We start from the raw sequence: 14,732 nt of genomic DNA on the forward strand, positions 1-14,732 counted from the left end.
CTGGTTGTCAATCCAAATTTTTAGCAACCTTTCCATCTTATCCAATATTGGCTCACAGTGTTTTGTTAGCAATTTGCTCTGCAGATCTGTTGCATTCTCCGCAGCTTTTTTTTATTTATTTTTTATTTATTTATTTATTTTTTTATTTTTTATTTTTTTTATAACCTCACGATTCTTTAGCACCGTCCAGACTGTCTACTGGGCTAGGCCTAAGTTTTGACATGATGGATGTACCTTCTCCGTGCTCTTACCTCTTCAAAATATCTAATTTTACCTCCAATGTCAGACTACTCCTCTTTTGCTTTGCCTTTTCAACTCTAGCAGTGTCTGCAGAATGTTTTGGGGCCATTATGGGTGCGTCCCTGTGCGTTGTGATAATAATATCCACAAAAAACATGCCGTAAGGATTTCACTTGTGTTCAGTGGGAAATGCAGGAAGAGACGGATTGTTGTGGTAGCCATGTGGTGTGGTGGCACTACAGAACAGTGTAAACAAAACATGAGTGGATACTGTATCTGAATTTTTATTGCCGTAAATAGAATCGAGGGTAGTAATTACTAAACATCGTAACTGTGAAAATACCAGATAACAAAGTACAGGTAACTCGATTTACGCGATGGATGCTTTCCAAGAGGCATCGCGTATATCAAAATTCGCGTAAAACAAACATGTAAGTCTCATAAGAAACAATAGATAATACGGGGGAATGTGGGATGTGGTCCAAAAAAATTTGTACAAAATACTCTATTTATTTGGCTAAATTAACATGTTTTTAATATATACCATTCTAAATACTAGAAGTGTATTTAAAGTAAAGAGAAAAGCAAGAAATGATAAGGGAAACAAAAAATAATAAGAGAACATAACAAAACAAAGAATACGTAAACACAACACTCACTGCGTCACTGCCTTCACCACTCACACCACAGTCAGTCATCATCTTCCTCTGAGCTTTTTCCACTTTACCAAAAATCCACTTATCAAAAATAACCCCACAGTATAAAAGTAAACAGTAGTAAAAAAATAAACGCAGGACGCCAATGTCTTCACCCCTCACAAGCACATGCCGTCGCTGTCCACCTCCTAGTCAAGGACGTCATCATCCACCTGCGCTTCCTCTGCTTCCACGGGATGGTTCACATCCTCTTTTGGTACTACATCTTCCACTGATGTTTTCTTGAAAAACTGCAGCATGATGGTCTGGCACTTTTTCTTGGAAAATTCTTTTTGCATCACTGTGGAGCAGAAGAGTGCGCACTGTCCATGGCAACGGACCTCCCACCTATTGGCCAGCTTTGGAACTCTGGTATGCAGTTTGAAATCGTGTCTGGCACTCAGTTTGAAAATGCAGTTGGGCCAAATTGCGTATAAGCAAACTGATTGTGCAAATTTAATTAATTATAATATTTTTTCGGTCACGTATTAACAAAAATGCGTAAATTAAACACATGTAAATCAAGAGTTACCTGTACTGTATAAAAAGGACTTACTGTATTTTCTTAGGTCATTATCTATTTCTATTTATTTATTTATTAATTAATTGATAAATTAATTCATTCATTTGTTTATTTTGTTAGAGAAATTAGGGGGTAAAATCAGTAGAAAACAACCAGTAACAGATTATATAATCAATATAACCAAAACATTAAAAAACTTGTCCATAGTGGAAGAAGGTAGTGTCTTGGACCACTCTATAGCATCCATAGCACAGCTGGGCACATACTTCCACAGCAAAGTCCAATAATATACACTAGTTTATCCTTTCCCCTTCATAATGAGACTGCTCCTTACCCTGCATCTATTTTAAGACTACAGCAGATGTTGGTTACTTCCTACAGAATACCCTACTCACCAACTTGGATTATGCATCAACAGGACCTGCCAAGGTTGCTTATACCACCTTCCCAAGGGTCAAGAAGACACTTATCACTCTTGCTTTCCACTCACCTCTATAATTTATGTCATTCATTCCTCATTGTGTGAAAGATTTCAAGTAAAAAGTGACTCATGAGGTCTAAAGAGAAAGTAGCTGCATGTGGGTAAGTGATATTTAAAAAGAAAATGTAATCAATAGAGGAGAGGAAGATTCATTCTCTTGACCCTCCTTACATTATCTTAGCAGTGGGACTTAGGATCCTCCCTCAGGACACTGTGTTAGTTGGACCTAACCTAACAAAATGAACATGAACTTTATTGATGAGGGGTAGAGGGACCAGCAACTATCATCCATGCACCTCATCTCCATTTGTAAACTGAACTTTTCTTCAGAATAGTCACATGGGATGGGAAAGATTTTATCTGATTGGCTAAACAAACATTATATCATTCTGACCAGTTCACGAACACATTTATGAAGAAGAAAGTTCATTACAAAAGGTGGAGCTCTGTGGGCTAAGAATAAATCAAGATGGTGAAAGTAACAAGTATTATAACTTATCTTAATAAATGAATTATAATGAATATTATCTTGTGAAAAATTTCATCCACAGATCTGAAAAGGAAATAGGAAGATGGAAAAGAATTTGAGAAGAATAAGGTATATATATATAGCTGAGGTTAAAGCATCTAGGACTGTTGTGGGATGTGTGTGTGTGTTTACCTAGTTATATATTACAGGGTTTGAGCAGGGCTCATAGTGACCATATCTCTACTTTTATCCAATTTTTCCTTGAATTTATACACACTTTCTGCTGTTACAGTCTCATTATTCAAGCTGTTCCAGATGTCCACCGTTCTATGTGGAAAACTAAACTTTTTAATGTTTCTCAAAATTTATTTTTACTGACCATCTTAGAGTGTCCTCTTATCCATCTATCTCCATATTCAATCAGTGATACCAAGTCTTGTCTATCTACCTTTTCCATACGGTTCATTATCTTGTACATCGTTATTAGATCTCTCGTCTATCCTTCAAAGTTGGTAGTTCCATTTCTATCTACATAGGGAAGGTCCTTTATTTCTGGCACCATCTTTGTGGCCATCCTTTGAATTCTTTCTAGTTCCCTGATGTCCTTTTGCATGTGTGGTGACCACACCACTGCTGCATATTCAAGTTTAGGTCGTAAAATAGTGGTTATGATCTTTTTCATCATACTCATGTCCATGTAGTTGAATACCACCCTAATATTTGTTAGTGTCTTGTATGTTGAAACAAATAACCCATTTATGTGCCTTTCTCTGCTCAGGGTGACTTGTATAATCATCCCCAGGTCCTTCTCTTCCTTCTTTTTTTATTATAACCTCTTCTCCCATTTTGCATTCCCATGTAGATCTTCTATTACTTTGATCATTTTCTATCATGTGGCTTTTTTTTTTTTTCCATTAAATTCTAATTTCCATTTCTGGTTCCAATCCTGGATCTTATCAATATCTTTACAATTCCATACAATCCTCATTGTTTTTATTACTCAAGAGTTTTGCATCATTGGCAAACAAATTTATGTAGCTATTTAGGTTTTCTTGCACAGTGGACCCTCAGACTTGGAACAATTTGGACATGGAACAAAAATTTCAATAATTTTTACCCTTGAAGTTGGAACAAATTTTTTACTTGAAACAACCTGAAAGCAGCTGAATCCTGCGAATCTGGATGCTTAATTTCTTAGCACTTTCTCTTTTTCCCTCTCCTCCAGGTTCATATCTCTTTTTATCCATATATCTTCATGTTCAGTATCATTGGCCAGCTTCCCTTTCCTTGACATAATTTCCTTCACCGTCACCTACTATCTCATTCTCACTTTCATTGGTCTCTTACCCTTTTCACTAATTCTTCCAATCTAATCACTTCCTCCACTTCCTGGTCCAACTCCTGTGTGCTGTCCTGGACCTGTTTGATAATAGTTTTAGCCAATTCTCTCTCTTCACAGTCTCTCGTGAACTTGTTTGGATTATTTTCTTCATCCCAGAAATCAAGAAACATTTCCTTTTATCCACTGTATCTCTGACTAGATCTTCTTTCTCCTTAATTACTTGTATAACAGTGTCTTGTTTTTTTTCCTGAATTTGTCTCTTTACTACATCTGAAAATCTAACGTTTTCCTCTTCCTGTTCTTGTTTCCATGCATTTTGTAATTCCTGCAGCTTGTTTTCACCCAATCCATTTTCTACTCTGTCCTCAATCCCATCCTGAACTTTTTTCTGTAGGCTCCTTAAGGAGTCTTTGTAATCGTGGCATTTAGTTTTATGTATATCGTTTTGTTTCTTTATTTCCTGTATCTCCTTTAATCCCTGATTGATTACACTGATCTCACATTCGACTAATCTCAATCTCAGCTCTGTGTTTCTCTGTTATCAGTCTGTCCTGTTTGTCCATTAAACTCAACATCACTTCCTTCATGTACCTTATCTCTCTTTCCATGTTTATCAACCTCCTCATATTGCCTCTTTTGTCTCTAAATCCAGAAAAGTGCTTATCCATATTATCCTCAGTCAATCTCCTCAGTCCAACAGGTGTTTTCAATAAATTGCTGATTATCACAACATGACGTTTGTTTTGGTGTCATACGTCTGGCCGCGCCACCCAGTTCCGTTTCTCTCGCCATTTTTCCATATATATGGTATCCAAATCTTATTTAATATAGAGACAGGAGAACCCTATGTCCCCCTACCCGTCTGCATATACGTCTAGGTCAGGCTCCAACGCCTGCTGAAGTGCTTTCCTTGGGAGCCACTTGGTAACGTCTTGACGGTGTGGCATCGTCGGTGTGTGTGTGTGTGTGTGTGTGTGTGTGTGTGTGTGTGTGTAATTCAATGTTTGTTTGATCTGCTGCAGTCTCTGACGAGACACCCAGACGTTACCCTACGGAACGAGCTCAGAGCTCATTGTTTTTGATCTTCGGATAGGCCTGAGACCAGGCACACACCACACACCGGGACAACAAAGTCACAACTCCTCGATTTACATCCCGTACCTACTCACTGCTAGGTGAACAGGGGCTACACGTGAAAGGAGACACACCCAAATATTTCCACCCTGCCAGGGAATCGAACCCCGGTCATCTGGCTTGTGAAGCCAGCGCTCTAACCACTGAGCTACCGGGCCGTGTGTGTGTGTGTGTGTGTGTGTGTGTGTGTGTGTGTGTGTGTGTGTGTGTGTGTGTGTGTGTATTTACCTAGTATTTACCTAGTTGTATTGTATAGGTGTCTTGTCTCCATATCTCCACTTATCTAATTTTTCTTTAAAGCTATGCACATTATGTGCTGTAACACCTTTGTGTGTGTGTGTGTGTGTGTGTGTGTGTGTGTGTGTGTGTGTGTGTGTGTGTGTGTGTGTATTTACCTATTTACCTATTTGTGATTACAGGGCCCGAGCCGTAGCTCTCTATGTCCTGTCTCTTTGTCCACACTTGTTCAATATTTCCTTCATTGGACTGACACTCGCTGCACACACCACATCCACGCTCAGTTTGTTCCATGCATCAATGCTCTGATACGGGAAGCTATACTTCTTGATGTCGCTCGTGCAGGAGTCCTTCAGTATTTTCTTTGGGTGTCCTCTTAGGTAATTACTGGATGCCATCGTGATCAGGTTCTCCCTATCCAATATGTCCACTCCATGTACTATTTTGAACATTGTTATCATATCCTCTGACTCATCTTTCTTCCAACATGCTTAATTCCAGCCTATTTAACCTCTCCTCATACGGTACCTCCTTAAAGTCTGGTATCATTCTTGTTGCTAACCTCTGCACTCTTTCCAGTTTCTTGACATGTTTCTTCATGTATGGTGACCAAATTACTGATGCATATTCCAACTGTGGCCTAATCAGGGTGGTCAATATTTTCTTTATCATGTTCCCGTCCAGGTAATTAAATGCCCATCCTATACTTTGGAGCATGCTGTACGTTTTCCAAATATTCTATTAATGTGCTTTTCTGGAGACAGATTACTCTGTACAGTCACTCCCAAGTCTTTTTCTTCACTGACTTCAATTACAGTCTTTCCCCCCAGCTGGTAGTCTTTATATGGTCTATATTTACTTCTACCCATTCTCATTACACAGCTTTTATTGGTATTGAATTCCATTTGCCACGTCCTGCTCCATTCATATATTTTGTCCAAGTCCATCTGCAGTATATTACAGTCATGCATATTCCTCACTCTCCTCATAATCTTTGCATCATCTGCAAACATATTAATATAACTTCTCACTCCCTCTGGCATGTCATTTATATAGATCGGGAACATGATAGGACCAAGCACCGAACCTTGGAGAACTCCACTGGTTACCTTCCTCCACTCTGACTTCACTCCCTTCACTACCATCCTCATTTCTCTACCTGTCAAATAATTTCTCATCCACTCCGTCAGTTTTCCCCTTATTCCTCCAATACTACTTCCACATCAATCTGTTATGTGGTACTTTATCAAATGCTTTTTTTAAGTCTAGGTATACACAGTCAACCCATGCATCCCTCTCTTGTAAAATATCGACCACTCTTGAGTAGAAACATAGTAAATTTGATACACATGATTTCCCTTTTCTAAAGCCAAACTGTTTCTCACTTAGTATTTCTTTGTTTTCCAGGAACTCACACCACTTGCTTTTGATCACGTCTTCACATATCTTACACATAATGCTGGTCAAAGAAACAGGTCAATAATTCAATGTGTGTGTGTGTGTGTGTGTGTGTGTGTCTTTACATGTGGAAAGGGGAGAAAGAAGAAAAGAGTTTTTATTACCTAAGCAGTTTGTTGATGAATACAATTCCTCTATAACATATAGGTGGGGATTACCATAGGTCTGACAATATCAAGATCATAATTATGAGAGTATTTTGTTATGGAAACTGTTCTGATCTACCGTCCTATCAAAACATGTACCAAGACACTGCTACCTTGTCTCATGATAGCTGTATTCTATTTTGAAATTAAATTTATTTGCTGTATTCAAATCTCTAATTAGACCATGCAGTACCATAAATGTCTATGTTTTAGTGACATTTTTTATGAATCCCACACCCCATGTTAACATTATTTTCCATTGCTGTAGACTTCTGTGGGTGATTCAGTAAGGTTGGAGTCAGGTGAGATAGACAGAAAATTCAACTTCTCAGCCATAACTGATATGGAAACTTCTACCCTTGCTACCTCTTCCTTGTTTGCTTCAGTCAAGAAAGAGACCTACTTACACATAAGGAATAATTTCTTAGAAGAGAAAGCAAGTAGAGGATGTGCAGGAGGTAGTAGACACCTACCGAAACAATAACTTACTCCCAGTGAGATCTAATAGCACTAGTTCAAGGGGTGCTGTGAACCTTCCATTAAAGCTAGTTGTGATCTCGCTGAATGTTTCCCTTTGTGTCTCACAACTCAAGGGGGCAGTCACAGCCTACCCTCTAAAGACAACTGTCCTTCTTCACACAAAACTACATGCACTTACCACACATACACCCTTCACTCCAAATCAAAATGTAAAAGAAAAATGGGACCTGAAATAAACAACGCCTCAGAGTCCCCCTCTGGGTAGGGGACCAAAAATGTCCCCAGGTCGGATACCTCTCCTGTTGAAGACCACAAATGCCTTGACACCCCCCTCAACTTTTTCTACATTAACTTCTGCAACATTCGCGATCTTTGATCTAATTTTTAATCTGTGGAACACCACCTCTCCTCTACTAAACCTCATCTTCTTTTCCTCACCGAAACACAGCTGTCTGAGGCAACTGACAGTAGCCCCTTCTCTGTTCCCTCCTACTTTCTCTATTCTCATTTTCATTCCAAAGCTGGATGTTGCGTCTATGTACACAACGACTTAACTTGCTCTCGTGCCCACGCTCTTGAGTCTTCCGAATTTTCCACCATCTGGCTGCGACTTAACAGTCACTCTCAAACTGAATTCATCTGTGCTGTTTATCTCTCCCCTAACTCTTCTGACTATAGTAAATTCTTCAACTACCTAACTTCTAAAGTGGAGCACATTCTGTCCCTCTACCCTTTCGCTGAGATTTCCATTCTTGGAGATTTCAATGTTCACCACCAGCTTTGGCTTTCCTCTTCCTTCATTGACCACCCTGGTGAACTAGCCTTCAACTTGACCTAGAGCAACCGGTGCAACACCCTACTGGTATTCCTGACCGTCTTGGAGACACGCCCAACATTCTTGATCTCTTCCTCATCTCTAACCCTTCTGCTTATGCTGTCACCCTTTCATCTCTGTTGGGCTCCTCTGATCACAATCTTATTTCTATATCTTGTCCTATTTCTCCAATCCCTCCGCAGGATCCCCCAAAGCAAAGGTGCCTCTGGCGTTTTGCCTCTGCTAGTTTGGGGGGACCTGAGGAAGTATTGTGCTGATTTTCCCTGGAATGATTATTGCTTCCGTGTCAGAGACCCATCTCTTTGTGCTGAACGCATAACAGAGGTGTTAGTGTCTGGCATGGAGGCATACATTCCTCATTCTTTTTCTTGACCTAAACCTTCTAAACCTTGGTTTAACTCAGCCTGTTCTCGTGCTATACATGATAGAGAGTTTGCCCACAAAAGGTACTTGAGTCTTCCATCTCCTGAATCTCATGCACTGTATATCTCTGCCTGGAATCATGCCAAGTCTGTTCTTCAACTTGCCAAACACTCTTTCATAAATAGAAAATGTCAAAATCTTTCAAACTCAAACTCTCCTTGTGACTTCTGGCATCTAGCCAAAAATATCTCAATTAACTTCACTTCTTCATCTTTCCCTTCTTTATTTCATCTTGATGGCACCACTGCCATCTCTTCTGTCTCTAAAGCTGAACTCTTTTCTCAAACCTTTGCTCACAACTCTACCTTGGATGATTCTGGGCTTGTCCCTCCCTCTCCTCCTCTCTCTGACTATTTCATGTCTACAATCAAAATTCTTCGTAATGATGTTTTCCGTGCCCTTGCTGGCCTAAACCCTCGGAAAGCTTATGGACCTGATGGGGTCCCTCCTATTGTTCTCAAAAACTGTGCTTCCATGCTTGCACCTTGCTTGGCCAAACTCTTCCAACTTTGTCTATCGACTTCTACCTTTCCTTCCTGCTGGAAGTTCACCTACAGAGAATTCTTCTGAGGCATCTCTGACAGTTTTTCTTGCCCCTCCAACTGCTTACTCTGTATAAGGGCCTTATCCGTCCCTGTATGGAGTACTCTTCGCATGTTTGGGGGAGTTCCAGTCACACAGCTTTGCTTGATAGGGCGGAATCGAAAGCTCTTCGTCTCATCAACTCCCTTGTCTCACTAACTGTCTTCAGTCTCTTTCTCACCGCCGAAATGTTGCATCCCTTTCTATCTTTTATCGCTATTTTTATGGTAACTGTTCTACTGATCTTGCTAACTGCATGCCTCCCGTTCTCCTGCGGCCTCGCTGCACAAGGCTTTCTTCTTCCTCTCATCCCTATTCTGTCCAACTTACTAATGCAAGAGTTAACCAGTACTCTTAATCATTCATCCCTTTCACTCCCTCCCTGCATCTGTATTTCCGAATTCCTACAACTTGTCTTCTTTTAAGAGGGAGGTATCGAGGTATTTGCTCCCCTAATTCTGGCTGATGGTTTTGGCACTTTTTAACTTTTTAACTTTTTTTTTTTTTTTTTTTTTTTTTCCCTTGGCTGGCCCTCTTTCCTCGTAAAAAAAAAAATATATATATATATATATATATATATATATATATATATACAGTCAACCCTCGGCTATCGCGTTTTATTGCTATCGCGCACCATGAAAAGCTGCAAAATTTCATTATCGCGACCTCAGATGCCTGCTATCGCGCCGCCCGCCATGATGTCATGGAATATTTGAGCACTCATTGGCCAAAACCGTCTTCCGCCAAGATCAATTCGCTGCGTTTTCAGCTATGGTGCGACTATTTCAATTGGGCACAATAGCTGAGGGTTGTGTGTATATATATATATATATATATATATATATATATATATATATATATATATATATATATATATACACACACAACCCTCAGCTATTGTGCCCAATTGGGGCCGAAATAGTCGCACCATAGCTGAAAACGCGATAGCCGAATTGATCTTGGCGGGAAGACGGTTTTGGCCAATGAGTGCTCAAATATTCCATGACATCATGGCGGGGCGCGCGATAGCAGGCATCTGAGGTCGCGATAATGAAATTTTTGCAGCTTTTCATGGGTGCGCGATAGCAATAAAACGCGATAGCCGAGGGTTGACTGTATATATATATATATATATATATATATATATATATATATATATATATATATATATATATATATATATACTGTTGTGCAAACAGCAAAAGCCACCTTTGACAAATAAATGTTAGGTAAATTTACTTTATAAAGTGGCAATTGCTGGGAGTGAGGGTTGCCCTGTGCTAGACAAGGGCATGATAATGAAAAATTATTGGGATTTGATTTTGATTGTGGTCTGGAATAGTTTTTTTTTTTTTTTATTGTGATTGCATTATGGTTACTTGTTTTTTCATTTTTCTGGTTGTTTTGATTATGATTACTTGAATTTTGCTATCTTTGATTATGATTATTATCACATTTCGTTGTGATTATTTATAAAAGAGCTATGATTAAGTACGGTATAATGCCTTAAAAAATAGGTCGCAGATTTTATCTATTAGTTAGTTACACTTTTACATATTTGAGCACAGTAATATACAAAACTGATTGAATCACCTACGAACTAATGATGGAGTGTGGAAAGTGCTAAGAGAACAATAGGTACTTATCATGTGGTAAATGAAGAAATTGATAAAAGGACAGAAGAAAGGAACTTGGAGTAACCATTTCTAACAGCATGTCGTTTGAAAAGCATATTAACAAAATCACAGAATAAGCCTATAATCTACTTAGAAATATTAGAGCAACATTTACATACATCAATGTAAATATGATAAAAAGTGGATAACAACAATGATACATCCACATTTGGAATATGCAGCATTAGTGTGGTCACCAAATGTAAAAAAATACATCAAGAAGCTGGAAAGAATCCAGAAAACTGCAACAAAGATCCCTACACATCTAAGTGAATATAATTATGAAGAGAGGTTTGAAAAACTGGGATTAACTACACTGGAGGAAAAGAGGGAGAGAGGTGATATGATAGCATTATATTGGATATTGGAAGGGATAGAGAAACTGGACAGAGATGATCTTGTCACACTTGATGTGAGTAACAGCAGAAGACATGGAAGGAAACTGAAAATGAGTGATTGCTGAAGAGATAAAAAGATAAAGGTTTCCTCACAGATGTATAGCAGCATAGAACAAACTTGATGAAATGGTGTGTGCAAAGACCATACATAGATTTAAGCAAAATTTTTATAGAAACAGATCGGGAGGAAGGACAGTACGAGCCTAGTGTGACTCTCGTTCTGTATCTCACAGCTAGGTAAATGCAACTTGGTAAACACACACACACACACACACACACACACACACACATCGTCAAGACTGGACTTGGTCTTTAGTACAGAGCCAATGGTCATTGAGGAGATGAGGGTGGAGTGCCCTTTAGCAAAGAGTGATCATGCAGTTTTGGAGTTCAAGGTGATAGACGAAGAGAAATCTAGAAGAAATGAAGAATATAAAGTGGGAAGATGGAATTATGCCAAGACAGATTTTGGAAACCTAAAGAAATTCTTTCAAGAGACAAATTGGATGAAATTCAAGAGTGCTAAGGAGCAAATGAAAAGTGGAAGGAATTTATAAAAATATACAAAGAAGGTGAGAAAAATTTGTACCAATAAGACAACATAGAGAAGTTGGAAAGCAGGACTGGTTTAACGATAGATGTGAAAAGGCTAGAACAAGAAAAGAGGATGCATGGAAGAGGTGGAGAAGGAAAAGACGGATTAAGCAGTGGGAAAGTTACAAAAGAGCAAGAAATGAATATGTGTTGATTAGAAGAGAAGAAAGAAAGAAACAAGAAAAGGATATAATTGATAAATGTAAAGACCAACCAAGGCTTTTTTACAGACATGTGAACAACAACATCAAAAATAGAGAAAGTATTGAAAGTTTAGAAGTAAATGGAGTATACAGTGAAGATCCCAGGAAATGGCAGAGGCTATGAATGGATGCTTTCGGAAGGTATTCACAAAGGAGACTGCTTTTGACAAACCACTGGTAATGGAACAGAAAGGGATTATGAAGGAGTTTCAAGTAACGGTGGAGGAGATCAAGAACATGATGGGGAGTTTAGAAGTGAGAAAAGCTGTGGGACCTGATGGGGTATCAGGATGGATTTTAAGAGAATGCAGGAGCAATTGGCAGAAAAAGTTTGTGAAGTAATTGATGCCTCATTAAGGGAAGGCGTAGTGCCCCAAGACTGGAAAAGAGCTAACATTGTCCCAATCTATAAATCAGGTAACAAGAGAGACCCATTGAACTATAGACCAGTGTCACTTACAAGTGTGGTAGCTAAGATGTGTGAGAGGGTGGTGAAGACTAGATGGACAGACTTCTTGGAGAAAATGACATACTTTGTGAGTGTCAATTTGGTTTTAGGAAAGGGCGTTCATGCACGACAAACCTGATATGTTACTATTCGAGGGTGATAGATGTAATACAGGAAAGAGATGGTTGGGCTGATGGAATATATCTGGATTTAAAAAAGGCCTTTGATAAGGTACCACACCAGAGACTGATCTGGAAACTTGAAATGGTAGGAGGAGTGCATGGCAGTTTACTAAAATGGATGGAAGACTTTTGGTAGGAAGAGAAATGAGAACAATAATTAAGGACAGACCATCAGAATGGGGATTGGTGGAGAGTGGAGTTCCACAGGGATCAGTGTTGGCACCAGTAATGTTCGCAGTCTACATAAATGACATGGTGGATGGGGTGTCCAGTTATGTGAGCCTATTTGCAGACGATGCAAAATTGTTAAGAAAAGTGAGATGTGACAAAGATTGCGAACTACTCCAGGAAGACTTGGACAGAATATGGAAATGGAGCTGTACATGGCAAATGGAGTTCAACACGACAAAATGCAAGAAAATAGAGTTTGGCAAGAGTGAAAGAAGAATCAGGAGTATGTACAAGATAGGAAATGAAGACATAAAACCAGTCATGAAGAAAAAGACCTTGGGGTGACAATTACCAATGACCTATCGCCAGAGAGACATATAAACAAAATAATTGGAGAAGTATTGAACTTATTGAGGAACATAAGAGTGGCGTTCGTATATCTAGATGAAGAAATGATGAAGAAAATAATTACTGCAATGATAAGACCGAGGCTTGAATATGCAACAATACAGTGGGCTCGAACTTAAAGAAACACATAAGGAAACTAGAGAAAGTACAGAGGGCTGCAACAAAATGGTGCCTGACTTAAGAGATTTGACTTATGAAGACAGACTGAAAAGAATGCAACTTCCAACCCTGGAAAACAGAAGAGAAAGGGAGACCTGATAGCAATATACAGAGTGATGATTGGCATGGAAAAATGGATAGGGAAGATCTGTGTATGTGGAATGGAAGAATGTCGAGAGGGCATGGGAAAAAACTAAAATGGCCACTTATAGGAGAGATGTGAAAAATATAGCTTCCCTCATAGAAGGGTGGAAGCATGGAATAGTTTAGACGTGGAAGTGGTCAACGCAAGGAATATTCATGATTTTAAGAAAAAGCTGGACATTAATAGATATGGAGACGGGACAACACGAGCATAGCTCTTTTCCCGTATGTTACAATTAGGTAAATACAATTAGGTAAATACACACACACACACACACACACACACACACACACACACACACACACACACACACACACACACACACACACACACACACACACGATGGTAGCCAGTTCCACGATTGATACTCTGACAACATGTTTAAATAATATTATGTAGCCTTGTGGTTAGGCATTCTCATTCCTCACACCAGCGTTGCTAATGTTAGCAATATTACCACCGTTCTTTAGAAATTATCACAACAAAACTTGATATAACTACAAAGGTATCTAAATTTCAAGTACAATGGTAGTTTGACATACAAATTTAATTCATTCTGTGACGATCGTTGTATAAAAAAAAATTGTATATCAAATCAATTTTTCCCATAGAAATTAATGGAAATAGATTTAATTTGTTCTTGTGATATGAATTTACCCTCCAAAAAATTAATATGCTTTAAATACCAAACTAATATAGATTTAATATAAGATAAATACAGTGTTTATTGTATGCATGATATAAATGAACTATATTGCTCAAAATAACAAGTTAACCTGCAAAACTCAGGACACATTGATCACGCAAGACTCAGGGCACATCGATAGATGTTTAGGCTTTTTATGGCTACATTTTGGCTATTTTCGTCCCGTTTTCTTTGCTTGTGATCTGGCAACACTCATCAGGAGTAAACATGCTTTACGTCAATGTGTCACTAACAATGGATGGTGGGAACAACAGTGATTTCACTTTCTCTTCATCATTGTGGTTTGGCCAAAGCTGGGTTTGGGGATCACGGGCTTGCACCCTTCAGCTACACACCGCGGCAGGTGTCAGGCTGCCACCACATGGTACCTATTCACTGCTGGGTGGACACGAGCGTGGGTGTGAGGAGACCGCCCAGCCCTGTGTCTGATTCCGCCACCTCTCCCACGTGCCTTACTTCTATGCCTCAGGTCTCTCGCCATGTTACGGGGAGACAACTTTTGAATGAGAGTGGTATCAGAACAGGTGACAGAAAGAGATAGAGAGAAAGAGAGAGAGAGAGGATACAAGGGGCCTGTTTTCTATCGCTCTAGCCATG

At 39.2% G+C, this 14,732-nt stretch overlaps 1 protein-coding gene across 1 annotated transcript in view; it reads left to right on the plus strand.

Annotated features, from left to right (window-relative positions):
* LOC123516669 (importin-4-like) overlaps window positions 1-14,732 on the plus strand; it is a 60,053-nt gene that overhangs the window by 19,033 nt on the left and 26,288 nt on the right. The window lies entirely within an intron of this gene.

This window comes from Portunus trituberculatus, chromosome 41 (assembly GCF_017591435.1).
Source record: "Portunus trituberculatus isolate SZX2019 chromosome 41, ASM1759143v1, whole genome shotgun sequence".
NCBI lineage: Eukaryota > Metazoa > Arthropoda > Malacostraca > Decapoda > Portunidae > Portunus > Portunus trituberculatus.